Raw genomic sequence first — 25,469 nt, forward strand, 5'->3', positions numbered from 1 at the left:
ACCTGAGCTCCTGCCCTAGCTCTAGGTGCATCTGCGGCCTCAGGGACACCCCTGTCCTCAGAGCCTCAGTTTCCCTGTTTACTGCGAGGCGTCTGCACCAGCTGTCCTTTCAGACCCTTGTTTGCTGAAGCCTGAGCCTCCACCCTGCCCAGCAGCTGGCTCTGCGTCCTGACCCCAGGGTGGCTGGGCCTCCTCCAGCAGAGCCCTGCACCACGTGGGGCTCTGCTTCCATTACTTGAGCCTCGTGGGGTGGATGCGAGTCCCCAGCTGGGGTGAGGAGTCCGAGCGCAGTCACAGTTCCCCAGATCAGGAGGAACTGGGTGCAGAGAAAGATGTCCTTGCACACCGGCACTTTGTCTCCAAGCTTGAGCAACACGGGCCACAAGATAGCTTCGGACCAGGAACGCGAAACGGGACAGCTCCTGGAACACAGAGCCACCACGTGACCCAGCGATTCCACTCCGAGGCATCCGTGTCCCCGGGAGACCTGGGAAGGCGTCCACATGGAACTCGGACGCCTGCGTTCACGGTGACACTATTCACAACAGCCAGAGGCGGAAACAGCCCAAATGTGCGTGTTCACGAATGAATAAACCAAGGCGGCCTACCCGTACAACAGGCTGGGATCCGAGCATAAGAAGGCACCAGTGCTGACGCCCTACCGTGCGGGTGCACCTGACAACGTGCCGAACCAGAAAGCATCACCAAGCATGTGCTGTGCGATCCCACTGGTGTGAAGCGTCCAGAGCACGTAAGGCCACAGACACAGAGAGCAGATTCACGGGTGTCACCGGCTTGGGGGGGGCGGACAGCGAGGGGATGGCCACGGGCATGAGGTTTCTTCTGAGGTGATGACAATGATCTAAGCCTGAGTGTGGGACGGTCTGAAGACGCCAGCAAGCGTGGCACTCTGCGCGGGGTGGGGATTCAGGGCGCGTGCGTCAGATTGCGGTAAGGCCAGGCAGCGCTGGGAAAAAGGGGATGGGGACCCTGCTGCCTGGGGCCTTAGACATGGGAGCTGAGCCTGAAGACCTGGAAGGGAGGGTTCCTCTGCCACCGCGGGGTGGAACAGAACCCCAACTTTCTGTGCAGCCCTGCCAACCCGGCTTCCCGTTGCTCATTTCTGGCTCTGTCAGCCTCTCCCTGGCCTGGACGGGACCCCCAGGCTGGCTGCAGTCCAGGCTTACCGATATCCAAGGTGCTCAGCAGCCCGAGGTGGAGTCGGTGGTCTGAACATGCTGTGGGGCAGGCAGTGGAGGGGAGAGAGCTGGGAGTAGGTCAGGTCGGCTGGGCAGAGGCAGGAACACTGCCTGGGCAGGAGGCAGCCCCCAGTCTGAGCCCCTTTAATTTCCCCAAGATAATGACGCCAGTGCAGAGTGTCTGCCAGGCACCTGAAGACAGATGACCGGTGTTTGCAGGGTAATAGTTTGTGTCAGAGTAAATTGGAATTTATATCTCAGGAGGGAGATAATCCCTGTTAGAACTCTCCAGCATCCCCGGGGCTGGAGGAGTTTGCACAGTGCTGCTCACTGAAACCACCAACAAAGACAGCCCTCCCCGGAGGAGCCCTGACACCTGCGTCCCATTTTAATATCTTAATTGAGGCTGCAAGCCCCAGAATGCTTCAGAGAAAACAAATCCCACAGGGCACTCCCCCCGATTTGCACAGGATAGAGGTCATTTTCGCCTTCTGGAAACTAGAGGAAAACAAGCAGGAAGCAGGAGGATTTGTTCTGTTTTGTTTTGTTTTCTGTGGTGCTTGTTGAGTTTTGTGTGTATTTTTAAAGCTTATGAACAGACAGGAAAAGTCCAGAAGTGCCCTCTCACCAAAGTTAAACGACTTCGTAAAACCCCAATCCTTCCCCTGCTGTTTGTTCCCAGGGACCAGTACACAATCTGATTTGCTCTTGATTTGACATGCTGACAAGTGGCTGCCGGCCTGCTGGCACGGTGGCGAATCTGGCCTGGGACTGTCATATATATAACATGGAACGGGCAGCAGAGGGACCAAAGCCATGTTGAACACACGTATTACGGGCCCTGCAGCTCTGATTCTGGAGCGGTTGTGCACACATATTTGCTCTGCGTGAACAAATGGGCTGAGGCTGCCCACGACAGGTGCTCACCGCGGTGGATTGCATTTCTAAGCTTGCAGGAGGACAGGACTCACCTTGCCGAAGGGTGCTGTGGTGGGGGTGGAATGTATAGCGTGGATCTGGGATATGCGTCGCCATGGGAAAGTGCTGGGAATTATTTACTGCACATTGGTTCCTTCTCTGTGGCCTCTGTGGCCTCCTGTGCATCCCATGCAGTCCTTGGTGGAGTGGGGCTCAGGACGCGAGGTTTTAGCGGAATCACAGCCCTTCCAACCATCCTCTCAGCATCCCAAATCCTGGTCATCCCAGGGACAAGGGGCGTGCAGACATGTGCAGGCCCCACCACTCAGGCCAGCAGCCCTGTGAGTGGGTGTGACAGGACCCTCCCCATCCAGCCTTCAGATGAGACCACAGCCCGGCTGACCCCTCCCTGCAGGGCCCACTGGCCTGGCACCAGGGGCGGCCAGCTAAGCCGTGCTGGGGTTCCCGGCCACAGAAACTGCGAGGCAGTCCTGGTGCTTTGCTCAAGCCTCTGTTTTTGGAGGAAATAGATGCTTAACGCACTTGATCTTGGAGCCAAGGGCTCTCAAAGGGGAGTGTGGCTCTGCTGCCCCAGGAAGGACATCACCCAACACGGGTGAAAGAACTCTGGCCCTCTTGTGTGTCCCTGCCTGGGCTCTTTCTCACTTCCTGCAGAGGACAGCTCTCTAGAAGGCGAGAGACCCTGGCCACGGTCACCAACAAGTCACCAGCATCTCACTCTGTGACCAGGGAGGCAAGGGAGAATATGACCTAGCAACCCACTGAAAACTCCCAGTAAGCCTCTGATTGGCTGGCCACTAGCCAATCATCATGAGGGAGGGAAATGGGGGCGGAGCTGATGGGCTGACACCAGCGACATTGACAGGTCCCACTTGCCCCTCCTGCCTGGGACTGTCCCCATGTCAGTGGAAAATCCACGTCCCAGAAAACCCTTTGGACCTGGGCAAACCACATGAATCCATCTAGAAATTTCCAAACCCCATGAGGGAGTTGGGTGAGCCAGCTGTAATGTTTCTCAAGCCCTCCATCTGGGCGATTTCCCCACAAAGTATTTTAGAGAAGACATTGCAAAAGGGATGGGAAACGAGAACAGAGACAAGGTCAGAGTGCGGTCTGTGGGGTTCCTTCAGCAGAAGGCAAATCCCTGAGTTGCCTGTGGTTCAACTGAAAACCGTGGCTGGGAGCTCTGCACCCACCCAGCGTGGCGGGTTCCTCTTTCAGGCGTTTAGTAAGCTGTGAGTCACACACTCGTCAGTCTCAGCTGCAACCGTCTCTCCACTCCCGCGAGTCCTCCTAAGACAGGTCAGTGAAAGGGTCATAATAGCTCCTGGTCCTCATGGGCTCTGTCCTGGGTCCTGGGACGGTCTAGACATCGGGATATTCTAAGCTCCCTTCCCTTCAGGACGAAGACCCCAGCAGCCCCCCAGGGGCCCCATGAACTGCACAGACAGCCGGGAGAGGGCTTTGGCAGCCCAGGGCTCTGCGGAGTGCCAATGGCAGGAGCGGCCCCGGGGCCTCTGGTCACCTGGGCGTGCTTCCGACCCCGATGCCGGCGGGCTGTGGAGTGGGTGGCACAGAGCTGGTAGCGCCGTCCGCGTGCACGTTTCAGCCGTCTTTGACGGGAAGCACATCCAGGACAGCACGACCGTAGTAGGTGACGCGTGCTGAGCGTTGACTGGCTGGACACCAACACCCTACCATCTTTATTCACCATCCCAACCCGGCGGGGAGGGAATCTCCGACCTGCTGTTAACGTTCGAAGAGCCTGAGGCCAGCCGGAGGAGCGCGGGACCTGGGCTCTGCAAGGAAGAAGCTTCCTGCCTTTTCCGGGGTGCGGCCACTGACCCCGGACGTCCCCCTCACCAGCATCCTGAAGTCTCATGGGGTGCTCCCCCTGTGAGGCTCAGACTTCAAATCAGTTTTGTTTCCTCTGATCAAATCTCTCTGGTTTAGCTCAGCTGCAAGGGTACTGAAGATCGCTTGATGGAAATGATCGATACTCTTGTAAAGTCTACGAGCTTCACCCTTCGGGGAGGGGTCCCCCATCCTCAACTGCTTGAATCAAGGCACCTCCCCGGCTCCAGGCGTATACCGCTGCCCTTGTGCTCCCCTCCCCACCTCCACTCCCCAACTCAGGCCCACAGGCTGCAGGAGGGCACTGTGCAAGGTGCATTTGGGGATTCTGGAATGTTGTCTGGCCCCGCCTTCCAATGTGACCTGGTTTAATTCTGGGGGTGCGGGTGGGCGTGGTCCCCTCCCTGCTGTCTGTGGGCGGGCTGCGTGGGCGGGAACGTGGGCTGTACTCTGTCGCCCTGCACTTGACAAGGATGGATGTGGTCTGAGCAGGAGCCAGACTGCGACAAGCCGGAGTGGCGGGCCCGGTCAGCTCAGCATCGCGCTGCCCTGCTCCGTGGCTGCAAAGCCAAACCTCGAGCGTCTCCACCTGTCAAATGTCTGCACGGGCCCAGAGAGGTCCGCGGTGGCTTTTCACCACTGCTCAGGGGCAGGAAGGGCAGGGCCTCTTCTTGCTCACGGAGGGCAGGGTTGAGGGCTCAGCTTTGCCACAAGACAAAAGAGGAGGAGGAAAGGTGTTGCTATGGAGACCCACCAGCACCGGACGCTCTCTGTTGAGAGTCACTGCTCACCTTTCAAACAAGTCCTATTATTACCTCCACTTTCCAGGGGACAAAACCAATGCCCTGTTGCAAGAGGCTATCTGCCATCACTGCCAGAAATGGGGTCACTCTGAAGCTCTGGGACCCACAGTTGGAACCGGTTATTCCACTTGCTTCTCTGGGCATCTCTCTCGCGGTGTCCTATCTGAACTTTGAGCCTCTTTGAATGTCCCCTTTCTTATAAACCAGAGGTCAGGACATCTGGTTTGGAGACGGAAAGGGGTCCCTGCACGTGTTAACAGGTGGTAAAGGACACCCACTGTCCCAGGTAAATGGGGGGGGGGGCGCACGGTCCCTTCTTATCTACGGAACATGGAGAGCACTCCCTCACTTGTGAGTGACATTCAGAATTTAAGGACTTTGACCCACATTTACCTATGACAAGGCCTCAGAAAGGAAAAAGCGGGCACCCAGTGCTACCGCACCAGGAGCGGTCCACGGGGCAAGTCTCTGCCCCCACGACTTCCCCATGACCAGGGTCTTATCCCCAGAAACTAGCTGGAGGGAGTCGGCTAGAACTCACTGCAGGGAACAAATCTGGGAGCGTCCGCGCTCACCCCTGACCCCTTCGGGAAGGCTCCCTGCAGGGCCAAGGACACATCCAGCCAGCCTGGGGGCAAACAGGATCAATCCTATTTTTAGAGCCACAGACGAAGAGCCATTTCTGTCTCTCCCCGGCCCGGCCCGCCCGCAGAACCTGCGAGGCCCATCTCCCTCCAAGGCTGCTTTTGTTCCTTCTCGTGTGAAAATGCTTCCCGAGCTTTGCTGCGGCTGCAAAGAGGAGCTTTGATTCTCCACGGAGAACCTGCCCACGGGCTCGGCAGAGGAGCAGGGGGACGTCGCCCGCCGACCATAGCTAATTAAGTCCCCGCACAGTCATGGAACATGCGTTTTATGATGATTAATCCCTGCGACGGTGAGGATATTTTTCATTTTCACAGCTCCTGGGCTGCTCATTAATCATTCAGCCCCCGCGGATGGCAGGCCTGGCTCTGTTCCCAAGAGCAGGGAAACTGAGTCAGGTGTGCCTGCCCCCACGCCTGTCCCCTCGGTACCGAGCGGAGACGGCCCCCGTCGGGCATGCTCTGGCGGTGGCTTGTCCATGCCATACTCGCTTGCCTCTCCAGCTTCGCCAGGCACAAATGCAGGAATCGATAAAAAAGTCATTTTAAATAAGAAGAAAGCCACCTGGCTCTGCTGGGTACAGGGCTGCCACCGAGGGCTCCTTCCGTTTGCTTTTGTTTGCGGTTTTCTCTGGTACCTACATTTTCAGCTCACAGGCTCCCTCGGAAAGCTGACTGTCTCACCATTTTCTCGGCGAGCGGCTGAGAGAAAGTGCTTTTCGCTCTCCAGTGCTTGGTGCTTCCCTTTCCAATTGGGACAGACTGCTATAAATACAGCACATCCTGTTTTGCATTCAAATTGTTGTGAAAGTTTGAGGCCGTAAATAATATTCTCTCGGTGCTCAAGACAGAATTATTATTATTTTCCCACCGTTCTTGGAACGGGTGATAAATTAAACATCTCTTTCGTTCCCCCACCCACAGCTGACACGGCGCGTGGAGCTGACAACGCGGCACCTGCCACGGAGGGGGACCAGAGGGTGTCACGTGTCGTGTGGGTGGGGGCCTGTTCAGGGGCGGGGCAGCGCCTCTCTGAACCTGGCTTCCCTTCCAGGTTTTCTCCAGGCGATCTTCCAGTAATCAAGGTGGATCCTCAGAGCCCAGAGGTCGTGTGTTCCCATGCTGGTCATTTTACGTGGGGAGAAACCAAGGCAGAGAGGAGCTTTTTGGAATAAGGCTCTCTTCTCCTTAGACACTGCTGTCCACCAGTCTGCCTGGAGTCAGGCCCGTACCCTGCGCCCACCCCCTGGAGGCTTCACACAGATCCTGGAAAGTGGTGTTTCCCCTGGGGCGCTGGGGGGCAGGAGCTGCAGCTGTCCCAGGGTCCCTCCTGGTGCAAGCAGAGACCACGGGGGGCTTGGATGGAAAGTGCCCGCCGGGGCAGATCCCTGGCCTGGCTCACGCCTCCTGCATGACCCCTGGAGACTCCTGGGAGTCTCGGTGTCTGGGCCTGTAAGTGAGGGTGGGGACAGCCAGGCCGCAGCGGCGCCAGGCGGGCTCAGTGGGGTGCCCAGCGTGTGAGGCACCGGCCGGGGCAGCAGCTCTGCCTGATGGCCACCTCCTCCCGTGGCAGCAAACCCGGTGCCCGCTGGGCATCCCCGGCCAGGCTGAGGGTTATCTGCTGAAAGCAGCAAAGACGTGGAGGGAACCCCACATGAAGCCTGTGGGTTCTCCTCCTGTAATGGTCCCAGAGCCTCCCCGTGGGGCCATCAGGACGCTGACCAGGCATGACCTGCTCCAGGCCTCCCGAGGGGCAGGGCTGGCCGGGAAGCTTCTGCCTCCGCCTCCATCACCCCCAAGGGCCTGGCTGTCCTGTCCTGCCCCCTGGCCTGGTCTTGCCCAGGTGGGCTGTGGCCAGGTGGGTGGAGGGCCCGTCCTGCCCTCCTCTCCCTGGAGGTGCCCAGAGGGAATGAGTCCCCTACTCGGATCCTAAGTGGGCCTGGGTGCTCTGGTGATCCTTCCACACGGGGACGCAGAGCTTGGCTGGTGAAGCACTTTGGCTTCCGGAGGCCTGGGCAGGAGCTGGGAGAGAGGACTTCGTCTAACAGAAGAGATAAGTAGAGTATGTGAAGCTGTTTGTCTCTTGGAACTGCCCCCCCACCCCGCGAGCGCGCTCAGTGGGGCTTCCCGGCGCTGGCCCGTGGGGGTCTCTCCCAGCCGCCCCGACTGTGGTCTGTCCTGGACCAACCTCTCTCTTTCCTTGGCTTCTCCTGCTCGTGGGCTGTCGGCCACCGGGGGGGAAGAAGGAGCAGAGCCGTGAGCACCGCCCCCCCCCACGTCACCTGGGACAACAGCTGGATTAAGGCCAGAGCAGAGCCGTGAGCACCGCCCCCCCCCCACGTCACCTGGGACAACAGCTGGATTAAGGCCACCCTGTCTGGTTTCAGAAATGTGCTCCCAGGGCTCCTGGCTGAGCCGCCATGTGGAACGGATGGAGGCATGGGCCTCAGAGGGGTGCTGAACCCTTCTGCCCATTTTGGAGCAATGGCAGGTCTTGTGCGCCAGTGGGGACGCAAGAGAGACTCTAACACGTACGTGTCATCTCACTCAGGCTGTGACTCTGTGGGCTGTGACCCCTTTTAGAAAAGAAGAAACTGAGGCCCAGAGGCATAAGAGGGATCAGATGGGCAGAGGCCTCCACCTCGCCCCAAGGCTGAGCTCACCCCACTTCTGTACAGTTCCTTCCTTTGGACACTGGGTGCCTCTGTGCCCAGGCCTGAAACCTGTCCCTGGCCGGCACTGACCTCCCAGGCTCCCCTTGAGGGATGCAGAGCCCCCCGGGGTGGGAGCGAGCACATCCCCAGTGTCCCCAAGGCAGGAGGCACTTAAACTCCCTGCAAACCTCGGGCTGATTTGAGTAGTCGGGGACCAGTGAGCCCTCATCTGTCCCACCTTTAGTCACCAGATGGCCTTACCGTGCCCTTGCACTTGTAAGATCTGACCCTGGACCTCAAAGAACACAGAGACCCTCTTGCACAAATGGGGAAAGCGAGGCACGGGATGAGAAGGGTTGATTCAGGCCACCTGGCTGGATGCAGGTGGGCTGGAGTCCTGAGCTCCTGGTTTCTGCCAGGAGTTTCCGGATCCATTACCTGGGCAGGAAAGCTACCGCAGGGGGGAGGGCGCAGGGCCCAGGGTGGGGAGCCCCTCCCTCCACCTCTGTCCCTGCGGGCCCCCCTTCCGGCCTCCGGATGTGCTGACCCAAGCCCTGGCCTGTCCCTAATTTACAAGACACGCTAACGAGGCTCCTGCACGGACCTGAAGTGCGGGTCTGAAGCCTGGGGTCACAGGTGACTCAAGTGGACATGGGTATGTGAATGGCTTCGCGGCAGGCCTGGCAGGGGCGTGGGGGGCTGCGGCAGGTGCACAGCTCTGTCAATGGTTCCAACAAGTGCAGGCTCACCGCCCCGTTCCTCTCCCTGTTCAGAGCCCCCACTTCCCAAACGGGCCTTTACAGGTGGCGTGACCTCCAGGCCCCAGTGTAGACCTTCTCCCCCACCCCCGGCCAGAAGGACCCTGTGGTTGTCCCAAATGCCACCCCTCGGGGACCATGAAGGGCGACCGGTTTCCTGGGGACACGCGCCGTGGCTTTGCGGCCATGGCTGGGCGGGCAGGAGCGGGGTGCCTTGCGGTGTCTGGCTTCGGCCACGCTGAGGGGCCCGCAGCAGGTCAGGCAGGGACAGCACAGTGTCGCACACCCAGAGCCCCTGGGATCGCCCTTGCGGTCTGCAGCAGCACGGATGTCCCCAGCGGGTCTGGACTCCCCTGAAGACAGCCCTTTGTCCTGACGCTCAGCCTCCTTTGGAATGTTAAAACATCCTTGCCGAACGAGAGGACAATTTGGAAATTTGGAAATTCTGCCTTAGGCCCCTTTCCGGCCCCGAGTTTAAGTCAGCTCTGCAGCGTGGAGGCCCTGGGTGCTGCTGGGGGTCGGAGATGGAAGTAGATTTGGTCCCCAGCCTGGACTACCAGACCCCTCGGAGAGCTGGTCCCGGGGACGGCGACCCGGCTACACCCAGCCCCCGGCGGCTGGAGAAGGAGGCGCCAGGCCTCCCAGGCCCCCGGGGGGAGATGGTGCAAAGGCACGCCTACGCTCAGCCCCGTGCACGCACATGCACGCAGGCTCTCTTACACACTCACGTGTGCTTGCAGACACACACGCTCTCCCGCCTGCGTCCCCGTGTACCTTGTCCTTCTGGGCCCCGTCATGCTTGCAGGAACCTCCCCACTAGTCCAGGCGCAGCCAGGGTGCGACCCACGGTCCCTTCATACAAGGCAACGCCACTTGCCCGAGAATGACCCTCGGTGCTCCCCGAGCCTGACCAGCCCTGCCTCGCCTCCTGCTAAGGGGCACTGGGGACAGACAGGCGGTGCTGCCCATGGTGATAACAGCCCCGTGTGTGTGGCTTTCAAATACTCGGCCACACCCAGCCGCACCCTCGCCTTCCACGGCCCCATGGGGAGGAGGCAGCCGGGGTCCCGGACCCACCTGACGATGAACAGCTGTGGCCTCGGGAAGGAAGAAGGTAATAAAGTGCTCTGAGCACCGGTCAGCCGCCTGCGCGCATCCCAGTCCCGGGGCAGATGTCTTTCACTTCAGGTGCCAGAGCACCATCCAAGAGCCCAGGGTCTGTGCACAGGGCAGGACCGGCAGAACAGAAGGCTTCGGCTCCCTTGGAATGTGCTAGAAGACTCTTCCCGCCTCATGGCACCCAGGGGCATCCTTGGGTCCAAGCTGCCCAGTGCAGCCCCCATGATCACCTGCAGCTGACCCTGCTTTCTTGGGGAGCTCTGGGCCCAGCCAGGCTGTGTGGGGCTGACACCGGGTCCGATGGGCCCCTGCCCGTGAGCGTCAGTGCAGAGCTGGGAAGACAGCTCATCCCCCGCCCCAGCAGGTGCAGCACTGGGGCCTTCCGCCTCACCACCTCAGGCTGTCCTGCTGCCTGACGCCTTCCACTGTCGCTCGGCCAGCAGGGTGGACACGGTGGCTTCACAGAAGAGGACAGAGGCGTCCGTGAAGGTCATGGACAGCAAGCCACGGAGCCACGCTCGGGCTCAGGCCAGTTGCCCAGGTGCCCCACCACACCTGCCCTGAACTCCTCCCCCAAGAAGGCAGCTGCGGGAGTCCCGTCGCATCCCAGTGCTCCCACAGGGACGTCGGCACCTCCACCAGCTGCTTCGGGTGTCCCCAGCCCTGGCCGTGGTGGGGCAGTGCTGGCAGATGAGGCCTCTAAGCCCAGATCCATGGAGCCCACGAGGCCCATCGCTGACAGCAGACAGGCACCGTGGGGTGCCTCCGATGTCCAGGTTCCCGCCCACCCTCTGGGCTGCTCGATTGACACACCCGGCCGGCCCAGCCACAGCGTCTTGGAAATGCTGGCAGGTGCTCTTAACCAAGGGTCCCTTGGAGGGTAAGGTGGCACCGAGAAATGTGTTTCCATGGCAACCAGCCACGGGACCTGGCGCTGCCTTCTTGTTCTTGACCGGAACTGGCCTCTTCCTATGAGTGTGCGAGGACAGAGCTACGGTGTGGGCCAGAGACGAGCACGGGGCCGAGAAGGGCAACCTCAGGAAGCATCGGACTGCTGTGAGTGCCTTTCCTCACTCGTTGCGAAGTGGATTCTGATCTTACAAGCAATGCACAATCATTACAGGAACTTCGGATAAATGCAGAAATCAAAGAAGAAAATTGAGAACTACCCTAATCCTAACCCTAACCCTTAGCCCCACCCCAACCCTACCCCTACCCCTACTCCAGGGTCGCACCCCTGCACTGCCCTTGCCGTTCCTTCTCAGCCGGACTCCAGCGCAGACCGCGGCTCCCACTGCTGCCTGGCTGTGGCCGGCGAGCATCTGCCAGACCCCTGTGGAGCTCGGGGCCACGCACCTGCCGGCCCCCTGCACTGCACCGCTGCAGGTGTCCCTCACCACCGTCTGCCGGAGCTTGCCCTCGACCCCCTTGTGCAGGAGGGACGGAAGAGTCTGGCAGGCTGACGGGCTGGGTTCACACCCCGTGGCCCCCGCTCCCATCTCACCCTGGGGCAGAGGCGCTGGGAGTCGTCACATGAGCATTAGGCAGCGTGCATGGGGGAAACGTCCTCCCTGTGCCCAGCAGGGCTGCCCAGCAGACGCACGGGACTGAGGCGGTTTCCGGCTTTGGCTGCGGTGCCCGGGGCACCCCAACACCACGTACGTGCAGTCAAGCTGCACAAAGCTGCTGGGGCCTTGCCCCGAGTCGGAATAGTGCTTTCAGAGCGTCCTCTGCTCACAAAGGACAGGAAGCAAGTGGTATGACAGGAGCACAGGGCACCTCCGGGTCCGCTTGCCGCCCACCCATCACAGCCGCGTGGCGGTGCTGCATCCTGCTGAGAACCAGGGAACAGTGTCTCCACCTGCCTCTTGGAGGCCCTGGACCAAATTGTATGGGAAGACAGCAGAAGCAACAACAAAACGTTCCTGCTCCAGATGGGCCTGGAAGAGGCCTTGCAGGGGAGGAACGCCGCCCTCCCCAGAGACTTGACCGTGGAGAGGCTGCAGCCGGGCGAGCGTGTGCTGGTGAGGCTGGCCTGCGGCGGGCAGCAGGCATGAGGCCAGGTCTGCCCCCCACCCCCGCCCCATCTGGGGTCTCTGGTCACGGAGCTGACGCCCAGCCTCCTGAGACTGTTTCCCTGTGAGCCCAGAATGACGGGTACCCTCCTCGCTCTTCCTGCTCGCTTTACAGGACTCGGGGCCCAGAGGCCGCCGGGGACAGAGGTGATGGGAAATCATCATCCTGTCCCTGTTCGGTTAGCTCTCAGGGAGGGCGGATGTGCTCGCTTCTCTAACGCATCAGTGTCCAAAGCTCGGCAAAGCCCTTCTCGTGGCTGGACACGTGGCTGCCGTTCTTTAATTCTCTACAACCTCCCCAAACTCTGGGTGGATGCTGGGGTCACAGAGACGTACCCCACAGATGCACGGGAGATGCCATCAGCAGACCCCAGGTGGGCACTGTGTCGTGGGGGGTGAAACGGGGCGTCTCTCGTTTTAGACTCTAGCTTATGACCTTGCAGTTAGAGATTAAAATCTCCAGCTGAGCCCCCCGTGCAGCCTTGGGGGGACGTGGCATGGTCGACACCCTTGTCTTGTTCCTTGTTTTAGGGGAAGCGTGTCCTCTCCGCATGAAGCATGACGTCAGCTGGGGCACTGCAGTGATTTTTAAGTGGTGCCCTGGTCTGTCAGCTGACCTCTTAGAGACCAGAAGCCTCTCGAATCCTCTGCTCTTCCTCTGCTTCTTCACACTAACCCGCCACCCTCCTCTGTCCTTCCTTCTTCAAGTTTTGAACAAAACCCACCAGCTGCTTCTTGCCCTGCTTCAATCCTTCCCCTAAGCTGGGCTTCAGGACCAAGCCTGAGGGCCTAGTGCCCATGACTGGGGTGCTCCTGGGGGAGTGGGGGGGCACGACACAGATGCCGCAACGGGCACTAGGACGCCCTCGCCCCTTGTCTTGGAGCTGCCGCAAGCCCTTCAGGAGCGTGCGGTCTCGTCCATGCTCTGATGTGCCGCTGGCCCGGGGGCTGGCATGCAGTCTGCACCCCAGGGAAGGCTGGAGACACCGGAGCCTTGAGGGCTATCTCTGGAAGCGGCGGTGTCAGAGGGAGGTGGGGATTAAACATGGCTCATGGCACACCATCACACGTTCTCGCCTGTCAGCCTGGCTTTTTAGCAAACCTCTGGATCCATACGGTCCCATTACTGACGGGGGTGTCCTAGGGAGCATAATAATGGAGGTATGTTTGCTGGTCAATTATGAATGAAAATGGATTCTGGCCGCAGTGCTAAGTGGAGCCTTCCTGGTGCCGCTGGCCCGCCTGGCAGGTGGGGCTGACCAACAGGTGTGGCACCTGCAGGATGAATGCCCTCCCCCTGGGGGGACCCTGGAGACGGACCATGTGCTCTCTCCACGGGGAAAGCCCATGGCGCCTGGAGAAGACCGCGCTCCAGCATGCCCTCTGCGTCACTGCCGACGCAGGACCAGACGTCCTCCCCGTTCTGGGTCCCACCTTCGTCACCTGTCAGCGTGGCTGCAGCAACACTTACTTCCTGTGACCTTTCCTCCCCTTGAAATTTCAAAGAACCAACAGGAATGACAAAGCCCTCCTGGTTTCCCTCGAATGGGAATTGGGTTGAAACTGTTAAATGGGGCTGCAAGAAGCCTTTCCATCTTTGTGTGCGTGCACGCGTGTGTGTGTGCGTGCATGTGCAAGTGTGTGCGTGCACACACGTGTGCCCTGGGCACCAAGCTCACGGTGTTGCTTTGATGAGATGGGCTGCCCTGGGACGCCCTCTCCTCTGCAATCAGGGGGCTCAGTCTGTGTGTTCTGAAGGGCAGAGCCAATCTCTGACTTTCATGGGGCGTCCTTGTGTGATTCTTTCAGTGGGAAGCCTGGCTGGCCCCAGACGTGGTCACCATTCTCCTGGTGACTGCCGTATGCACAGAGACCTTCTCTCTTATCCTCCGGGACTGGGAGAACGGGGCTTCATATACAGGGATGAGGTTTGTGCAAGCCTTTAATCAGAGAAACAGAGCCACTAGGAGATGTATTTAAAGGCTTTATTATAAGAATTTGTCCTTATGCAGTTGTGGGAGCTGGCTACTCAGGCTACGGGAGGCTCTGCCTCCGTCTGCTGGAGGGCCCGAAGCCAGCTGGGGCAGCCATAAGCTTCGGGGGCAGGAAGACCCTCAGGATGGTCTCCTGGCATCAGCGTCACACCCGGCCCAGGGGGTGGAGAGCCTGTGGGGGTATGGGGCAGGTACTGGGGCTGCCACCCACGCCCACTGGAGGGCCAGCCTCTAAATGACAGTGTGCCCCAGCCTTCCCAACACAAGAGGACCACGGCCATACCTGCTGGCCTCCCTAGTCCCGTGCACCGCTGCTCTGGAGCTCAGGCTCACCCAGGGCATGCGGCTGAGGGCACTCTGGGCAGTGGAGACCCACTGCGGTCCTCCCCTTGTCAACCAGCGTCCACGTAAAGCTCGCATAAACAGACGAAATGCCCAAATAAATATCAAAATCCAAGCTTATGCCTAAAGTGAAGGCTCTCTGCTCCATAAAACTGAAAACACAAGAGGGCCAGAGTTCTTTCACCCGTGTTGGGTGATGTCCTTCCTGGGGCAGCAGAGCCACACTCCCCTTTGAGAGCCCTTGGCTCCAAGATCAAGTGCGTTAGGCGTCTATTTCCTCCAAAAACAGAGGCTTGAGCAAAGCACCAGGACTGCCTCACAGTTTCTGCGGCCGGGAACCCCAGCACGGCTTAGCTGGCCGCCCCTGGTGCCAGGCCAGTGGGCCCTGCAGGGAGGGGTCAGCCGGGCTGTGGTCTCATCTGAAGGCTGGATGGGGAGGGTCCTGTCACACCCACTCACAGGGCTGCTGGCCTGAGTGGTGGGGCCCATGCTGCACGGACTTCTTTGCAGGGCTGCCTGTAACATGGCAGTCACATCTCTCAGAGCGGGGCTGCAGAAGACAGAGGGCAAGACAGGGGCCCGGCAAGCAGAAGTCATGGCCTCTGCGGCCTGATGGCCAAGTGCTAACTCGTCCCTTTTGCTGTGCTCCATCCATTCATTAGCAGTGAGCCAGGAGCACAGCCCACAGCCAAGGAGAGGGGCTCAGAGGCCGTGAGTAGAAGCAACAGAAGTCATCCTGCAGGCTCCTGCCACGCAGAGATGCACGGTCAGCTCCTGGCAGCCCAGGTTAGGCTAGGTGCAGGGAGGTGGGAGCAGGGCACGGAAGAGCAGCTGACGTCACCAGCACACCCCGCCATCTTCTGCGCCCCGGCCTTTACTACCTCCGTGTCCACTCCCAGTCCGTATCCCTTTCCTCAGAGCACCTTAGCTGGGCAAGGCTCCTTGCCTCACGGGTGACCCCAACCTTGCTCCTGACGCGTCTGGACCATCACAGCCTGCTCGTGCATCGGGCGGCTCCTGTTTCCCATTTCGCAAACGGAAGGTGGAGGTGCCTGTAAGCATCTCCAAACGCAGACACCCCAGAACTGGGTGGTTGAATTTCTCGGGCCCCACGTGCTGCCCTGGGGCCTTCCAGATGGATGCGGCCCCAGACCGAGGCTGCCCCAGGGGATCTCGGATCTGGGTCAACAGGAAAGACCTGGACCACGGCCACCCTGCCACGCAGCCCCTCCTTGCAGGGCCCATCTTGGGAAGTTTCCCTCCTGCACGTTTGGGGGAAGCATCACTGGGCAGCTCTGGCTCCGGGTGAGGGGTCCCATGCCCACCCTGGGCCACACCATGGTTCTGACCACTGTTTGGTCCTTGGTCCCTTCCTTTAACAGACGTGGATTCAGGGCTGACTTCTGAGGGCAAGAGTGGCCAAGACAGGCTGGGTGGCCGAGGGACGGAGCTGCCCTCCACAGGGGGGACAATGTGCCCTTAAGCACTTACGATACAAATACTTTGGAGTGGACACTGCTTGGAGTGTGGAGCTCACAGCAGGGAGGGATGCTTTGATGGGGCATCAGCGGCACGGTCTCCGTGGAGGGCCCCAAAGGTGGGGCCTCTGCCCACTACGTGGAACGGAATATGCCAAGGCTGGAGGTGGGAGGGCTGGGGTGACATCGTACAAGCTGGAAGCTTCCCAGTGCTGGGTGAGGAGTGTGGTGGGGCCTGCGCTCCCTGGGGCCAGCCCAGGAGCCTCCTCTGTGGTGCTCACCCACCAGCACGGGCTGGGATGGGGCCTGGGATCAGCTGTGTGCCCAGCGTGGCAAATCTGAGGCAGATGGCCTAAGGGCCACTGGTGGGGACACCCAGGCAAAGACCACAGGGCTCTCAGGAGGGAACGCGGCACCCTCCCAGCCGGGCCCTGGCTGGGCTCTAGCTGACATGGTTCCTTGGGTAGAGGTGATAAGCAGATTGGAGGGAGATGTCCGGACCCTCCGGGTGCTCCCGTCTGTGGTGTGGCCCCGGGAAGAGAGCTGGAAAGAGCAGCTCCGCTATTTCATGTGGCTTCGAGAACCCAAGGAGAAGGGCTCCTCCAACCACAGAACCAATGAAGAACCGGCACGTCCCTCCCCTCCCAGCCGGGGTCATTGGGACGCGCAAGGAGATGCGTGATTAAGGCGTGTGTGGCTGCAGGATTGGTATTCCACCGGGGAGCTGGGCTTCTAGGTGGTGATTTTCCCAGAGCCATGCTACACAGACAAGGGCACGTGACCTTCCTCCGCCAGGCGCGGTAACACAGTCTGTTTGCAGGCACATGGCTTGTCGAAGCTGTGAGGAGGGGCAAACACGGGCCAGGGCTCGGCCAGCAAGAAGGACAGGGTCTGCTGCTGGGTGCTGCCTACCCGCAAGGGAACACGCCGACCTTTGCCCCTGGGTTCCGCTCACGTCACCCCACACCCCAACCTGCTCATGGCCTTGGAAAGCGCCACTTTAATGACTTTTCCAGCATAACTGCACAGCCAGTTCAGTGACAAGCTGCCCAGAAGCCGCTTCGAGCATCGGAAGGACTTCTCTGACCTTCCAGAAGCCGGAGAGAGGCGTGGGAGAACAGCCAGCAGCAGCTGCAGCCCGACGCCTGGAGGGGAGTCCTTGCAAGCTGGCGCCCCTCAGCTGGGCATCCAGAGCCCCGCCGCTGAGCGGCCCGTCCCGCCCCAATGTCACCCTGTGGTTACATCACAGAACTTTCCGGTCCGCCCACCTTGAGACCAACTCTCCCAACCTGGTGCCTTCCTAAGGGGGCACGTCACAGCCCCAGAGCGGCTGTGACCGGCTCACGCAGAGACTGGTGGCCGAGAAGGGACCAGGGCCTGGACTCACTTCTTCGTGACATTTAAAAAGCCCAAAGTTCATGCCATCCTGGAGCCTCATGGACGCAGGCTCGAATGTTCTGAGGACGTAGCCCTCGTTTCTGCCGAGGCTCTGGGCTTTCCACCTGGAGGCTGGCCTGTGAGCCCCACCAGGTCCACACCCTGGCTGGTGCCCCTCCCAAGGGCCGCCTTCTCCTGTCCTCCCTTCCCTTCAGCCTGGCCCCTGTAGGCGGGCTCACAATTGCACCCGGGTGAACGAGGCCGTGCACGGGCACTGACCTCCCTAGTCGGGCCGCAAGCACATGAGGGCAGGTCTCAGACGTTTGTCTGTCTCTGCACCTCCCAGGGTGCTTGGCCTACAGAAGGGACCCCATGAGCTCTGGTCCACTTCGGAGGGGCCTATGGCTTATGGCCGGAACCCGGCAGGAAAGGGAAGCTCACTGGGTATGGCGTTTCGGTCATGCCCAATGACTGTTCTGGCGGCAGGCTGCACCGCTGTGTGCTAACATGGCGCCTACAGTTTGCAGCATGTGCGCTAACATGGCGCCTATAGTTTACAGCATTCGTGGTAACACGGCGCCTACGGTTTACAGCATTTGAGGTAACACGGCGCCTACAGTTTACAGCATTCGCGGTAACACGGAGCCTACGGTTTACAGCATTTGCAGTAACAAGGCGCCTACGGTTTACAGCATTCGCGGTAACATGGCGCCTACGGTTTACAGCATTTGCAGTAACAAGGCGCCTACGGTTTACAGCATTCGCGGTAACATGGCGCCTATAGTTCACGGCATGTGTCGTGCACTTTAAAATGTGTCCTTACCGAGCACACACCACACGCATGCACACGCAAAGGCACACAGGGAGTTTTGGGGGTGCCGGGGCTGCGTGGTACCTTGGCTGTGATGGTGCCACAGGTGTTGGCATATGTCCGGGTTCATCAAGATGCTCTCGTTACGTGTATGCAGTTTCTATGTATCGATTAAACCTCGTTGAAGCTAAAAATTTTAAAGAGGAGCGTAAGTCTGTGATGGCCTCCAGTAGTGTTTGCAACCCCCTCAAAGGGGCGGGGGGTGGAATGGCTTCCAGTTGCCGTCCCAGTAACACCAGGGCCCCTTGGGGGCTGGCGTGCGTGACCCACTCAGGACCCCTCTGCCCTCAGACGCCCACCCCAGCTCCCCTGGAAGCTCAGACACCTGCATGGTGGGCCTGTGCACACAGGAGTCTTAGCGATGCTGTGGACCTTGCTCAGAAGCATGAGACAGGTGCGCCTCCCCTGCTCCCGGGTGCAGAGCCCTCTCCAGAGGCTCCCAGGCAGGAGGAGGTTTGTCGGGTGCACCCCGCAGGACCACGCCACGGGTGACTTCACCGTAAACAGGAAGCTGGCTCTCCCATCCAGGGCCATACACCTCAACTGAGCTTTTGAAGGCCACAGAGGCAAAGTAATGCCATTACAGAGCCTCTCCTGTGTCGCACTCAGGACGGGAAGGTGATGTTAGGGCGCCCCGATTTGATACGTGGAAGGAAATGCCTCCCGTGCAAAGGCCTCTCACGGGGTGGTGACTTCTGCCCGTGCTGCGTCCAGCCAGGTGGCCACTACCACCCGTCTGAGACCGGGCTCCCTCCTGCCTGTCCCTTGAAGTCAGAAGCCCCTGTTTGTGTCCCTGCTCAGCACACCCATTGACATTTCCAGACCTCACTTTTCTGCTCGCGTAATGGGCACACCGGCTGGGCATCTTCCACCTTCTCCATGGGCTTGTTGGAAAAAACAAAGCAACAGGGAGGAGGGGGCGAGTGGGCACTGAGCCCACCTCTTTCTACATCTGGGGTGTGGTCATCGTTCTGCACACAGATGGGAAAACTGAGGCCCAGAGGGACTACGTCACCCCTGATTGTGCAGAAAGTGGCTGAGCTCAGATTCTGCCTACGCCTCTTTAACCCCAAAGTGTGAAGGTAATTGTTACAGCAAACGGGCTCATGAACCCAAAGGTGCTCGAAGTGTGAGCTACGTGTGGGATGGGCACACCTCCCCGGTGCTCGCACACCCACGCACGCACACACATCGGCGTGCCCCATTTCCCCGTAACGAGAGCATCACGGCCATAACTTCTCTCCGAGTTGCTTGACACAGGAGAGCTCTGTGAGGGAGGCTCTGCGTGCGGAGAACTTACTCTAAATGGGGGATAATTGGCTGCCCAGCGCAAGGACTAGCAGCACGATGACACATGCTGACAGGTCAGAGGTGCAGAAATAAAACCACAGAAAGCGAGATCCAGGGCAGCTAATGAGGGCACATCTGCAGGGTTTTAGATAAAATAAGGATCCTGGGCGCAAGCTGCAGTTTTTGAGAGCAGGGCTGCCGTGGGGACCTCCTGGGGTCCTCAGGGGCACCCGGCCTCTGCCCCCGTGAAGACCTTTGACCTGCTGCGGCCAGGAGGCAAGCCAGCACGATCCATTCAGCGCTCTGCCTTGGATGCTCGCGGCCGTGATGGAGCACTGTGGACGGGTGGCTCTAGCCCCAGAAACTCATTGCCCCCCAGTCTGGGAGGCTGGGCGTCCAAGATCAGGGTGCTGGCAGGTGTTTTTCTCTCGAAGCCTCTCTCCGTGACTCGCACACGCCGTCCTCTCTCTGTGTCCTCACATGGCCGTCCCTCTGTGCGTCTGTGTCCTACTTTCCCCTTTTCATAAGGACACCAGTTCCCCTGGGTGAGGCCCTTTCTAAAGGCCTCATTTGAACTTGGTCCCCTCTGCAAAGATCCCGCCTCCAAACGCAGTCAGGTTCTGAGGTTCTGGGTTAGGATTCTGGGGGGACGCGGTTCAGCCCCAACACTCACCTTGGCCACACATTTGCCCACTTGTCTTTGCTTGTCCTCGTTCACAAGATGAGCTTCACCTGTGCCGTCTGTGTGCTGAGCTGGGCCGGACAGAGCTGCCCTCCGGAGCCCAGCGAGGGCCGGACGTGAGGAGGGAGCATGGCTGTGCCTGCAGGGGCGCAGCTCACCTGGGCCCGAGGGCAGCACAGCCCTGGGCGTCCACCCTTCTGGGACCAGGCTAGAGCAGGCTCTTTGGGAATCCTTGTATTGAAACCTGAGTCCACTGGGGGAAGTCAGTCCAGGAGGGAGGGGACAGCAGCGAGAGCTTAGGACAGGAAGGATCCAAGCCCCGGTCAGTGCGTCTGGTGAGCCAACTCCCTGCCTGTCCGTGGAGGGCTTGTAGGGGCTGAGGCCAGGGACGGAGGACCCTCGGAGGAGGAGGGTGGCTGCCCTGTGCAGGGCACTCTGACCGTGTGCGTCAACATTAAACTGTGTGTGTCCTCTGACCCAGTCCCCCGCCCCTTGGAGACCATCTCGGGAGATCACTGGATAAGGGCACGGGGTGTGGTGGGCTCTGGCAGAAGCCCCCACACCTCAGGGGTTTGCCCAACACCCCAGTCCACACCAGCTCTCAGGGACCCAGGCCCCCCGGCTCACGGCCCACCTTCCTGGGCTCAGGTGGCAGCGAGGGAGGCCGAGGGAGGACGCACCTGAGACTGGGATGCGGTGCCTCCTCTCTGTTCACAGGGCCAGGTCACACGGGATCGAGCACGCCTGGGAAACCTGGCCATGCGTGCCTGGGAGGAAGAGGCGCAGATAGCGCATCGGCCGTCTCTGACAGGATATCCGCCTGAAGGCTGTATGAGATTAAACGCTGACTCCAACGTGAGCGCCCACTGGGACACGAGTCAAAGCCATCGAATGGTGGCGCCGGGAATCAGTCCAGCGCCCGGGTATCCGGTCAACACTTCCTAGGACATCGCGTGGCCCGAAACACCACGCAGTCGTGGGACAGGAGCAATGCGTATCTACTCACAGACGCGGGATCTTCTCCACGACGTGCGTGAGTGACGAGGTTAGGGTTCAATAATAAACTATGTAATATAATCCAGGTTCTGAAGAGCTGAGTATTTATACCCACTGGCATAAGAAGCATTGAGAGGGGCGCCTGGGTGGCTCAGTCGTTAAGCGTCTGCCTTCTGCTCAGGGCGTGATCCCGGCGTTCTGGGATCGAGCCCCACATCAGGCTCCTCCGCTGGGAGCCTGCTTCTTCCTCTCCCACTCCCCCTGCTTGTGTTCTTTCTCTCCCTGGCTGTCTCTGTCAAATAAATAAATAAAATCTAAAAAAAAAAAAAGAAAAGAAAAGAAGGAAACATTGAGAAACATGGAAAGGTTTTCACAAAAAATTTGAAACTCTGTTGTAGTTTCTTCAGCAATCCTCCCTCCAAGAGGCATGGCCTGGCCTCACCCTAAGGAAGGGAACGTGGACGATGGGACAGCGAGTGACTTTGGAGACTGTCACCAAATTGTGGCTTGCCCCTTGCTCCCTCCCTCGGACCTTTTGTTCCCGGGGACGCTGGCTCTCACACGTGAGGATACCAACCAGCCTGGTGAGACGTCCGCGTGGTGCGAGGAGCTGAAGCCTCCCTCCCAGCCATGCGGGCACACCATCTTGGAAGTGGCTTCCCCAGCTGCGTCTGGGCCTTCAGACGGCGCAGCCCTGGCTGACCCTCAACTGCCACCTCCTGAGACACCTGAGACAGGGCCAGGCCCCTAAGCTGGCCCCAAAGGCCTGACCCACCAAAGCCGTGAGATGAGAGACGGTTGTCCGTGAAGCCTCTACATTTTGGGGCAATTTGTTACACGCAGTAAGCTAATACACCTTCTTCGCAAGGTGAAGGTCCCAGACGCTGACCCTGCTTCCCCCTCTTCCCCTCTGTGTCCACCAGGGTGGAATGCTGAGAGCCCCCTGCTGGACCCCAGAAGTCAGCTGAGGCCAGCAGGAGCCGACCGCATGGGCGTTAGACCCCAACCACGGCCTGTCAGGGCTGCTCAGGCAGGCGTGCGGCCCCAGGCCTGCCTCACTGTCCTCCCTCAGGCTCTCCTGATTCTCCAGTCAGCCCCCTGAGGACCTTCGTCTTGAACGTGAGCCTGGGTGAGTCGCCTTAGCTGTTGCTTCTCTGAACGCTGTGCCCACGTCTGTGCCCTCTGTGCGCCAGGCACCGTGAGAGCCGACGGGTCCTGCAGGACGAGTCAAGGATGAAGTCCGCTCTCCACCACCTGAGCCTTCTGTGAGTAACATGTGTGGCCTTTAAAACCGGGGAAGAAAGTAATCCCGAGGATCCCGAGGCCCCTGCTGCTGTCCCTGCAATGAGCCACCAGGAGCATGGCCCTGCTGGCTGCTGGGAAGACGTCCACAAGTCGGGCTCCGTGGCTGCCGCTCCCCGACCCCCCTCCCCTGCCCTCCCCTGCCCTCCCCTGGGATGCGGACCTTGTTTATGGAGTCCTGAGGGGGGCGGGAGTGGGCTCCAGGCTCCATAAGAAGAGCTCATCCAGATGGACCCGTAACGAAGAAAACGAGGTTAGTGGTGCCAGCTGGGGAACACTCTCCTCCGCTGTCACCAGACTGTCCCCGCCTGCTAATGGGCCTTCCTGGAAAGGCCACCGGGGGCCAGTCCTAATGCTCTGTGATCGCAGTGCAGGCATTTCCTGGCCTGAGGCCACTGTGTGCAGAAGAACATTTGTCCAAATTCCCTGTTTCTTCATGACAAAGAGAACTCATTTCCTTCGCCAGGGGCGTCCACAGCCGGCCAAGCTCTGGGGGTGGTCAGCGCAGCACGGGTTCCTGGCACCCGGAGCCTGGTCAGCTCTGCCCGGTGCTTCCCGGCCGTGGCCCTGAGCAGTGCTGGGCTTGGTGGGTGGCACCCCCCGCGTCTGGGCTGGACACTCCCCCGGGCGACCCGGGGCCCTGCTTTCACGTCTGGGGCTGTGTTCTCCTCTGTGACACGAGGCTGTGGGCGAACTCCGTGGGGACCGCTGTCCTGTGAGGGACAGGCCCAGGGGACGGACACACGGATGTGACAGCGATAAGTAGACCCCCTAGCACTTCGCAGCCCAGGATGGGGCAGGTGGGGCCACCCGCGGACCAAACCTCAGGTGAGAACAGGGACTTGGGGAGGAGAGTCCCCAGCCAGGTTGTCCCGATGACCCACGGGTCTGCAAGGGGGCTATCCGGCGGCCAGACGGGGAGCAGGCACACTGTGGCTGAGCAGGACCCGGACGGGGGACGGGGAGCCGGCGGCCGTGGCGGGACTCTCACGCCTCTCCTTACACAGAGCTTCACGCTCACGCTTCCCCATCAGCTTCTGTGCTGTCAGTGATTTTAGAAGACACATGAGAACGCTACTCAGCAAGGCCCGCTCCTTGCCGGGCCTGGAATGAGCCACTGGACCCCGCGCCCAGCGGGTGCTGTCCTGGCTGGAGGAGAGGGGGCTGCCTCCAGGCGCTGTGACGTCTCCCCTCTCCAGAGCCCCCTCCATGAGAAAGAACCTCTCCCTTGGTTTGCAAGGTGGGCCCCACGTGGCCGCGCCCGGGGCTCGGGGACGGTGGCAGAGCGTGGACGCAGCCTCAGCACCAGCGAGATCATCCCACCCCCACTCCTCCAGGGAGGGGCTGCCGGGGGCGCGAACGATTTTTCTCTCGTGCTGCTTTCTCCGTAGCTCTGTTTCCCACAGAGCTAAATTTGGGTTTCTTTTCCTTAAAAAGCAGAGACATAATTGGGACAATCCTTTATTCTATGGATTCCCTCTCCGTTGAGCTCAGAGGCGAACTTCTACAAAAGCGAATGTTTGCTCCTTAATGGACAGGAGGTCGCTGGCCACCGAGGAGAAGACAAGCCCCATCTCAGCAGAATGTGGGCGGTGGGCTCGTCCTGCCAGCGCCTCCTTCTCCAGGGTCCACAGGTTGTCCCCTGCCTGGCTTCCCAGCTGCCTGCTGTAGCAAAAAGAAATGCGAACCAGGTGGAAGTGAGCTGCAGGGGGGACGCTGGGGGGACTCCGGGCCCCAGAGCCTTCCATCTGGTGAGGGCAACATGTGTGCTCCTGACCTCATCAGGGAAGCTGGTGGCAAGTGGCTCCAGGCTGGGAACTGAACATTCAACATTTGGGCCCCAGCGTGGGCCCAGAGAGGCAATGCGAGCTGCTCAAGGTCACACAGCAGATGTGCAGCAGGCGGAAGCCACCCTGCTCTCCCCACTCCACCTCGGGGTCCCCTAGGCAGCCCCCACACGAAGGGAAAGTCGGAGGGCACCCCAGCCACCTGGAGGAGCAGAGGCCTTCCTCCTGTGAAAGCAGCGTGACCTTCACTGGCCTGGAGCCCTGTTTCTGCATCTGTAAGAGGGGAGCTGGGTGGTTGTGAGCGTGGCATGAAATGTCAACGGGGAAGTGCTTAGTAAGCTGGAGCCGAGGATCAAGACTAAAGCCTCATTATTCTGAGCAGAGGCGAAGCTCCAGGCAGCTCCTCTGGGTACAGATGCGGCCGCTGCCACCCCTGCTCTCAGGTGAGGATGGGAAGAGCTGCCGTCCATCTCCCCTGCTCTCCTGCCTCCCCACCCTGTGCGCAGCCTGGTGTCAGCCCAGGGAAGGGGGCAGGGGGCCAGGGAGGGGGCTCAGGTGCCCTCCCGGGGTTGTATGGCTGGAGAAGTCCAGTGGGGTCCGGGAGGCCACGCATCTGGGCTGAAACCTCACATGGGAACAGGCAAGGGGGAGTGAAAGCACAGTGTGGGCCGGAGGGAAATACATCCCCAATCCCCACTGAGTGCAGGGGAGCACGAGGCAGGGGCAGAGCCCCCTGGAAGGAGCTGACTGCGGCCCTGCCCCAAGGGCACCTCCTCCAGGGAGCCCAAGACCTAGCCCCTGCTCCCGAGCTTCCCCTTCAGCCGCCCTGCTCCTGCTCCCTCTCCTGCATACCTGTGATCCCCAACCCCAGGACTTCAGACCTTCTCTCGGGCCTGCTGTTTGCTGGGGGCTCTGCCTGGAGACTCGCCCTCCCTGGAGGTGTAGGGGGAGGGTGGGGGGCACTGCACAGCCTTCCTCGGGAAATGCTTTCCAGCTGCCACCAGTGCCCCCGTGCAGGGGCTGGCCCCCCAGGGGCTCACGGGCACCGGGGGCTTCTGGGGCGGGTGCCGGGCTGGGGGTCTCCCTGAGACGGTGCTCTGTGAATCGTCTTACTCTCGCACTTACCGAGAGAGTCAGCAGGGTGTGGGGTGCAGGCCGTGCCTGCTCTCCCTTCCCACGCTCATTCGTTGAGCCCACCTGAACAAACGTGTGTGTGGCCGCCTGCCTCGATGGGTGCCTCCCTCGGGCGCCCACAGGCTGGACTTCATGCAGTTCTGGTTGGACGACCTTTTCGTGATGAAGTGACAT

At 60.3% G+C, this 25,469-nt stretch overlaps 1 long non-coding RNA gene across 1 annotated transcript; it reads left to right on the plus strand.

The window, feature by feature from the left end:
* Window positions 1-2,237: 2,237 nt before the first annotated feature.
* On the plus strand, window positions 2,238-6,229 carry LOC121103120. The gene is made up of 2 exons (XR_005835292.1): window positions 2,238-3,440; window positions 3,541-6,229. It is a non-coding gene; the product is annotated as an uncharacterized LOC121103120 (long non-coding RNA).
* Window positions 6,230-25,469: the final 19,240 nt, after the last annotated feature.

Source organism: Ursus maritimus, unplaced genomic scaffold, assembly GCF_017311325.1.
Source record: "Ursus maritimus isolate PB19 unplaced genomic scaffold, ASM1731132v1 scaffold_17, whole genome shotgun sequence".
In the NCBI taxonomy this organism is placed as follows: Eukaryota; Metazoa; Chordata; class Mammalia; order Carnivora; family Ursidae; genus Ursus; species Ursus maritimus.